This window comes from Corvus brachyrhynchos, unplaced genomic scaffold (assembly GCF_000691975.1).
Source record: "Corvus brachyrhynchos isolate BGI_N302 unplaced genomic scaffold, ASM69197v1 scaffold279, whole genome shotgun sequence".
NCBI classification, from domain to species: domain Eukaryota; kingdom Metazoa; phylum Chordata; class Aves; order Passeriformes; family Corvidae; genus Corvus; species Corvus brachyrhynchos.
Window position 1 is genome coordinate 603579 of NW_008246060.1, and position 7558 is coordinate 611136.

At 44.5% G+C, this 7558-nt stretch overlaps 1 protein-coding gene across 1 annotated transcript in view; it reads right to left on the reverse strand.

The window, feature by feature from the left end:
* Positions 1-7552, reverse strand: part of PSAP (prosaposin) — a 23321-nt gene extending 15769 nt beyond the window's left edge. Inside the window, exon 1 of the mRNA XM_017746304.1 lies at positions 7510-7552. The gene's annotated coding sequence lies outside the window, so the exon portion shown is untranslated. The remainder of the gene's footprint in view (positions 1-7509) is intronic.
* Between the last annotated feature and the right edge of the window lie 6 nt (positions 7553-7558).

Consider the following 7558-nt stretch of genomic DNA (forward strand, 5'->3'; position numbering starts at 1 on the left):
AAACAAGACCCCCCCCCCCCACATTGAAGCATACTATAGACTACAAAACTGAACTATACAACTCCAGTAATAGTTATTCCAAGCAGTTTATCAAACTCTTGATTTAGGAGAGTGTTAAAAGCCAAATGGAGGCATTCATGCTGTCACTTGCACTGGTTTGATTAGGCTCTTAGTGAGCTCTCTGGTTTTGTTTGCTTTTTTACTTTTAAGATCCTGTCACTGTATGACTTTTCAGATCTGTACCAGCTTCAGAACAATGTATTGTTCCTTCTTCCTCACAGCCTTAGCAACAGGTCATTATTAAGTGCATTTAAAAAATACTGTGCTTCAGATTTATTTTTACTTATCAGCTTTGTTGGCTGTGTGTCTTTCACAAATTTCCTGTTGCATGGCTTCTGTATCAGATGCTCACACAGTCACAATGCTCCAACTTGTTCACAAGGAGGAAAAGAAAAAGTCTTAAAATTAGATTGATTTTTGACAGTGCATTGACTATTCATGCCTCTGACTGCACTGTTTCCCTGCAATACATCTCACCACCCTGAAAAAGAAGTATTTTCTCAGAAGGGGTGTAAACAGCAACACTTTGTTCAGATTCTGCTCAAAGCAGTGCCACTGGACACACAGTCACCTCAAATTTGACAATAAGGACACTAATTCTATCTGCCATCCTCTAGAGAGGACCAAAGACAATCTTACAAGAACTTGAAAATAACAGGGATTAAGAGGCAGAAGAAGTAAGCCAGTGACTAAAAACTGTTTTAGGATGGAAGTGCGCACTCCAAACACTTTCCCACTGGTATTATTTAAAGTCCTCACTCCTGCACAACATCAGAGCAAGAGGAAATGCCACTATACCTCCCGACCTTTCTGTCAAAAAAGCCAACAGATTCAAGAAACCTGAATCAGCTACACCACAGGATGAACCTACAAGATGAACTTACCTAGAGAAAACAGAAAATGATGGAACAGCAGTGCCCTTTCTGCTGCAAAGGACATGGCAAAGTTCTTTTCTTCTGAAAAGACAACTCTAAATTTTATGTTTTCAGTACAGAACTTTCCAGTCACACAGTGACTAAGCAAATCTGCTTGTTAAGGCCACACATGGTTGGCACATTTTAGAGCAACTACAGAATAAAGATGATGCACACTAATCACGGCTTCTTTTCTGACACCTTCCACAGTTACTTCAAAGTCAGTTAAACTTTTATTAGTTTGTTCTGTAATATGTGGAAGTACTTTTGTTTGAAATATTGTATCTAATATGAAAGGATGCACCTTCATTGCAACAAAATCCACCCTCCTTTTCTGAACATTCTGGGAAAAACAAAAACAAAGCTAAAAAAAGGCAGCATTAATTCAGATCTTGCAGATTCAGAAAAGAATAGATGGAAACTCTTTACTCTTTACCACTTTTTCCCTTTTAGCTTGTTCTCCTATTTAACTATGAAACAGAATTTTTCCCTCCTATATTAACTTATATTACAACAAAAGCAAACATGCCAGTGAAGTGTGTTAAGACCTTGTGCTGCCTCAGAACAAATAGTTTTGAGTTTTAACTCTTCCCTCCAAATAGCCTTAGCTACAAAAGGAGCAATACTTTAACATGGTACGTCACATCCCCAGCACAGCAGTAACCCAAGAGAAAGCAAAGCACCATCAGGTACCTCACAGAGTTCTCAATGCTTGATGGAAAAACCCAAGGGAATTACTTCCTTTGTTATCTCTAGCATCTCTATTTTATATATTCTTCCTTATCTAAGGTCATCTATTTTTTAATAGATTTCTCCTTTCTCTGTAGATTAGCTCTCAACAGTCACATGTCATGCCCACCAAGACCTGTCCCCCCTGTTTCCTGAAGTTCTTGCAAGCCACTATTTTTAGAGCATCAAACAAGTTTATCTGTGAAGGCCAAGGTGTTTCTTTACTTGTCCTTTTCACTGGTTTCTCCCTGCTTGAACCACTTCAGATGTAGCTTCTTCAATTTAAGGAAAAACAGCCTTTGCTTTACCAAGTTTATCCTAACACACAGACACAAATTTGAGAAGTAGAGGTGATGGACCCTCAGAAAATATCACCTTTTCCACTTGGCTTATAGAGCCTTGCATGTGAAAGCACAGCTCAGTTCTCCACTCCTCTCCAGGAAACAGGGACCTAAAAGGAAGCTTATAATGTCTGGATTATCATTCTGCAAGGACAGCTACAGGAAAACTGCTAGGCAATTACCTTTCTTGGAAAACACCTTCCCTTCCCTCAAGCATTTGTGTCACTCTTCTTCCACGGAGAGCCAGTCAGAATTTTTTCCCTTAGATTCTCAGAAAAACATCCCAAGAAATCCCCTCCAAAGCTGCCCTGAAGCTACAAATGAGACTTAAAGTTAACACCTTATATAAGCATCAGTGAACAGGGATTCTAAGGACCCAGACCAGATACCTTAAAGAGCCAAAGGATGAACTAGGAAACTACCATCCAGAACACAGAGAAATTCAACCTGAAGACTCCAGCCTCCTCCAAACCAAACTGCTAGAAAAACCCTTGGTTACAGACAAATTAACCTGTAATTTGGAAAAAAAAACCTCAAGGAAAGTGCTGAGCTGCTGTTCAACTCAATGGATTGAAGTAAAATGTGAAGATCATTTGGGGTGCTGTCAACTCTTACGCTTTTGTGACAGTCCAACTTGTCCAAGTGTATTAACCTATTCATCAGGAGGGATGTTATTCTCAGGCTGTCCTACTTGCAATGTTAAAAAAAGTCGTTCATTATCTCCCAGAGACACCAAACACCAAGTGAATGCATCAGCCTCTGCCATCTGGGCTCTGTTAGTTACTGACTTTTCCCCATGTCCTTTGATACTTGCAAAAGCAAAGCGTGTTTAAGTTAAAGAAGTCAAGAGGGATCAACCTCTCTTCACTGAAGCTTACAAAGTGTCAAGAAGTGAAGGAGTGACCCCAACCTAAAGTTATCTGAAGGGCCCAATACTTCACAGCCTCTCTGGTCAGTTAATAGTAAAACTTCAGAAGTCATAACTGCATCACACACCAGTGACTCTTGCCAAAGGGCTACTCTATGCGTCTGGATTAATGAGGCAGTAAAAGTGACCATAACATTTGAGGGATTACAGGCAATTTGAAGAAAAACTGGAGGAAATGTGGCTAGTGTTACCAGCATTCCAGTTAAAAATGAGTCTTCCTGTCCAGTATCTACTGACAAAAAACCAAGCCTGAAACATTTCTAACTAGAGTGATGGGCAAGAAATTAATTTGGAGTTAACACCACAACCAGGGTCCTCCCCAAAGTGGGGAGCTCATTCTCATTTTGGGACACTGCCTCTACCTCAGGTGCTCCCTTGCTTCCCTCACCAGAAGCATGGCAAGAGAAGCAGTTTGTGTAGGTACAAGCAATCACAATGAAGTTACAGAGAGCAGAGAACTGGATGAGGTGGGACAGTAAAATCACCTCTACTGGCCCAGTGAATTGTCCCAGGTAACTACAAAGGTTGCAATCTCCAAGTTGGCCGTATGTTGCCAAGCAAGGCCTGACTTCTGCCTGAGATTTTCTACGGCAGAATCCAGAAGAGAAGTAGATGTTCTAGGGCACCTGGTAGTCATCAGGAGTAAGTGGTCCCATACAGTATGCTAAGATATTCCCAAAGTTATGAGTAGCAGCAGATCCCTGAAGAAATACACAAAAATGTTTTGGGCATACTTGTTGTCCATCTCCATTCTTTCTGCTTTTGTTCTGAGGGTTTTTTTGCAGGGATGCAGGGGACAGATTTCATGTGAGTCTCTGCAGCAATCCTGTATTTAACAGCCCCTTTTCACCAGACAAACATATCCACAGCACAAAGACTGGGAAAATCTGCTATCTAGCAGCTGAAACCAAACACTGCCCCATGACCATATACATAGAGGCACTGCCCTGAAATATATACACACACGTCAACGTAGCCTTTTTAAATTGCAAAAGCAACTCTGATATTTTAATAGCAGCAAATGAATTGCATTTAAAAGCTGCTCCATAAAGAAAAAAAATAAAACAAAGTGAGTAAATCCTTTCAGAAAAAATAAATTCTCTCTTTTTATGTCACAGAGTTCTAAGGCGTTGCCCCAACCTGCTCTGAAGAATCAGATCTACATGAGATACTGAAACAAAAACCCATGGCAAGCAGCAGTAATTGGTCCTGCTTCCCCCACAGATACAAAATCAAAATGTCCCTGCACTTTATACCAGAAAAGCCTTCCCTGAAATAGCCACAGTCCAGCCTCCTGGGAAGCTTCAGCTGACATCAGGTGACAGATCCAGTTTTGCTGACAAGCTCCCTCTCTCTTGCTCCAGCCTCCACATCATCTCGGTGTTCGGAGGCTCCCAGAACAGCTCCTTTCTGGTGCACAAACAGCACAAATCAGGAGTGCAGAAAGGCCGCACTGGGCTCAGGCAGCTCTGCGGCTCCAGTGGAGCACTCAGCCCAGCGTGACTGGGAGCAGGCAGAACGGCTGGCTCAGCTCCTCCAGACACAACCAACAGCAACCCTTTCTATTTATACCTCCCCAGCAAACAAGGAGGGGATTGTGCAAGGGCAGGTTTGCACAGGGCACATGACTGGTGTGCTATCAAAGCACCTGCTACGGTATGTGATGGCCTGACAGTGCCTCGTATCCAGTTACTCCTCCAACAAAACACAGGTTTTATTTTTATATAATCACAGCCCCATTTAGGTTGGAAAATACCTCTAAAATCATCAAGTTCGACCTGTGACCAGTCACCACCTTGTCATCCAAACCAGAGCACTGAGTGCCAGGTCCAGATGTTTCTTGAATACCTCCAAAGATGGTGACACCACCACCTCCCTGGGTAGCCCATTTCAGGGCCTGACAACCCTTTCCGAGAAGGAATTTCTCCTTATTTCCAACCTTAACCTCCCCTGGCACAGCTTGTCACTTGTTCCTTGGGAGCAGAGCCTGACCCCCACCTGGCTCCCTGCTCCTGTCACAGAGTTGCAGAGAGTGAGAAGGGCCCCCCTGAGCCTCCTTTTCTCCAGGCTGAGCCCCTTTCCCAGCTCCCTCAGCTGCTCCTCACTGGACTTACCCTCCAGACCCTTCCCCAGCTCCGTTCCCTTCTCTGGACATGCTCCAGCACCTCAGTGTCCTTGTAGTGAAGACCCAGAACTGGACACAAGATTTGAGGTGAAGCCTCAGCAGTGTCCAGCACAGGGGGACAGTCACTGCCCTGGTCCTGCTGGACACACCACTGCTGATACAAGACACCCTCCACTCTTCTAATTTAATCTGCAGCAGTGGGCTGCAGCCTGGCTTTCTTTGTTAGAAACCACACTGATAGCAGAACAAGCCTGCAAACTACAGAACACAGTCCAATTATCTGCTTCATTCACACCCTCAAGAAAATCCAAGACAGGCTAACTCAGCCTACAAATTTCCTGTCCCCAGATGTTCTGACCAGTGTTTCCTAGAGAACATACACATTAACTTGAATCTTCCTTCCTTACAAGGTTTTAAGTCTACTATTTTAGGGGAGGGTGGATGTGGAAAAAATCATATCCTCAAAGTTTTTACTTTCCACTCCCAGCTTAACTTAATTTAGGAAAAGGGGGGAAATATTCAGTTAAAGAGAAACTGAGTCCCACTTTAACAGCACAGCCAGCCTTCCTCCTCCTTCCCTGGCCTCAAAGACACGGAATAATCAGAGTGCGCATCAGTAGTCCGGAGGTGCCAGGACCTGTACAGCCTGCTTTAATTCCTCTGTATCTCCCTTAAAGGGAAGATGCACAGAAGCTCTGTAAGTAGGTCAACCAAAAACCCTCACGGCCTGTAAGGCAGCCAAGTGACTCCATTAGGATCTGACAAGGGTGGCTGAATTTTTATACAGCTAATTAGCGAGCTCAGCAGACGAAAACGGTGTTTCGGGTAGTCACAGCAAAATCTTCAGGAAAATCTGCATGGTAGGTGAGGCAATTAGCACTCATAACAGAACCCTGGTGAAAAAAGACAGCTGTTTATTTGTGTTAAAAGAGCGACTTCCTAAGGAAAAACAGGCCTGACTAGTCTCCTGCTACCCTCAGCTGCATACCATGCCTTTAACATGTAGGCCAAGCAAACTCTCATTGCTGAACTGGTTTCTCATTACAATTTCCCTAAATACACTAAAGGGAAAGCTGGTGGATACTTCAAGGTGAAGCCTTTTCATTTCCAAAGCACAAGAAACTGCAATGATTTCAGCGATTTAGAAACAGTCCCAGGAGTGGTAACTGATGGCAGCTAACCCAGTGTAGAGCAGACTCAAAAGACACTATTAAAGCAGATACACATGCAGATTGAAAGCTGGCATTTGCTTTCTTGCTTCCTGACTGAAAAGTCTGAGATAATCCATTAAACAGCCCACGTATCAGCATATTAAATATTATCAGTGTATCTAGGGGAAAGTGTCCCTGTCCTCAGCAGGCGGTTGGAACTACATGACCTTTAAGATCCCTTCCAACCCAGGCCATTCTATGATTTCATGACATTAAAACTACGGTAAAGTACAATCATGAAAAATTTCATAGGGTCATTTACTGTGCTATGCCAGCTGGTTACTCCTGTGGCCTTTAAACAGCCAGTTGGGCTTTTTCTCTTGGTTGCTTTTAGAAATGCCGCAGGTTAAACTTGTAAGCAAATAAGCTCTAAGATTAAAATAATCTTATTTAGAAGAAAATTCGCCAAGTAACTGTGTACATCACATCCTTACATTTTGGGGGTTCTGGCTATTCCACCCCACAACCTAAAGGTGTATTACCACTCATCAGACTATGAACCATTTCCATACCTCTGTCAAGCTTCTGCAATGTACAAAACACAAGCATCGCATGTTCTAACCTCTAATCCTACAGCTAAAGGGAGAGTATCATCTATTCTTCCCATCATTTTCACCTCAGCAACAACAGGTACCGAGGCAGCGAGCAGCAGAATCAGTGGAATTTTCCATATGGAGCAGGAGCTCCTAATGCAAAAACACAACAGCAAAGGCAACCTCCCACCATCTGCAAGAGGATTAGCAGCCATCTATCCCTGAAGTGACGGAGATAAACACCGCTGCTGGCAGGAAAAACAGTCCCTCCCAATTGTCCCCACCAACCTGGGGTCTGAGCTGCCCGATTCGTGCCATCGGGAAGTCATTTCCCTACCAGCAGCGGGAATGGCCGGATCCTCAAGGGGACTCCCCGCTTCTCCCTGGGGCTATTTTTGGGCGACCCGCCCCCCCCAAACACAGCATTTCCACCACAGCCATCCCGAAGGCGCCCTTGAAAGCCCCACTCCCACCACCCTCCCTCATCGCTGCTTCCTCTGTTTCGGATCTGGGAGCGGGTCCTGTTGAGGGAATACAAACAGCATTAGGATCGGCCTCCCCCCCTCCGCGCTGCCCTCGTCCCGCTGGGCGCTCAGAGAACCTCTCCTCGAGCCCGCCGGGGCTCAGCTGACGGGGAAGGAGCTCGGAAGGCGGAAGGCAGTGCTTACCGGCGGCCAGGAGCCCAAGGAGGCTGAGGAGCCCGAGGATCAGCGGCCG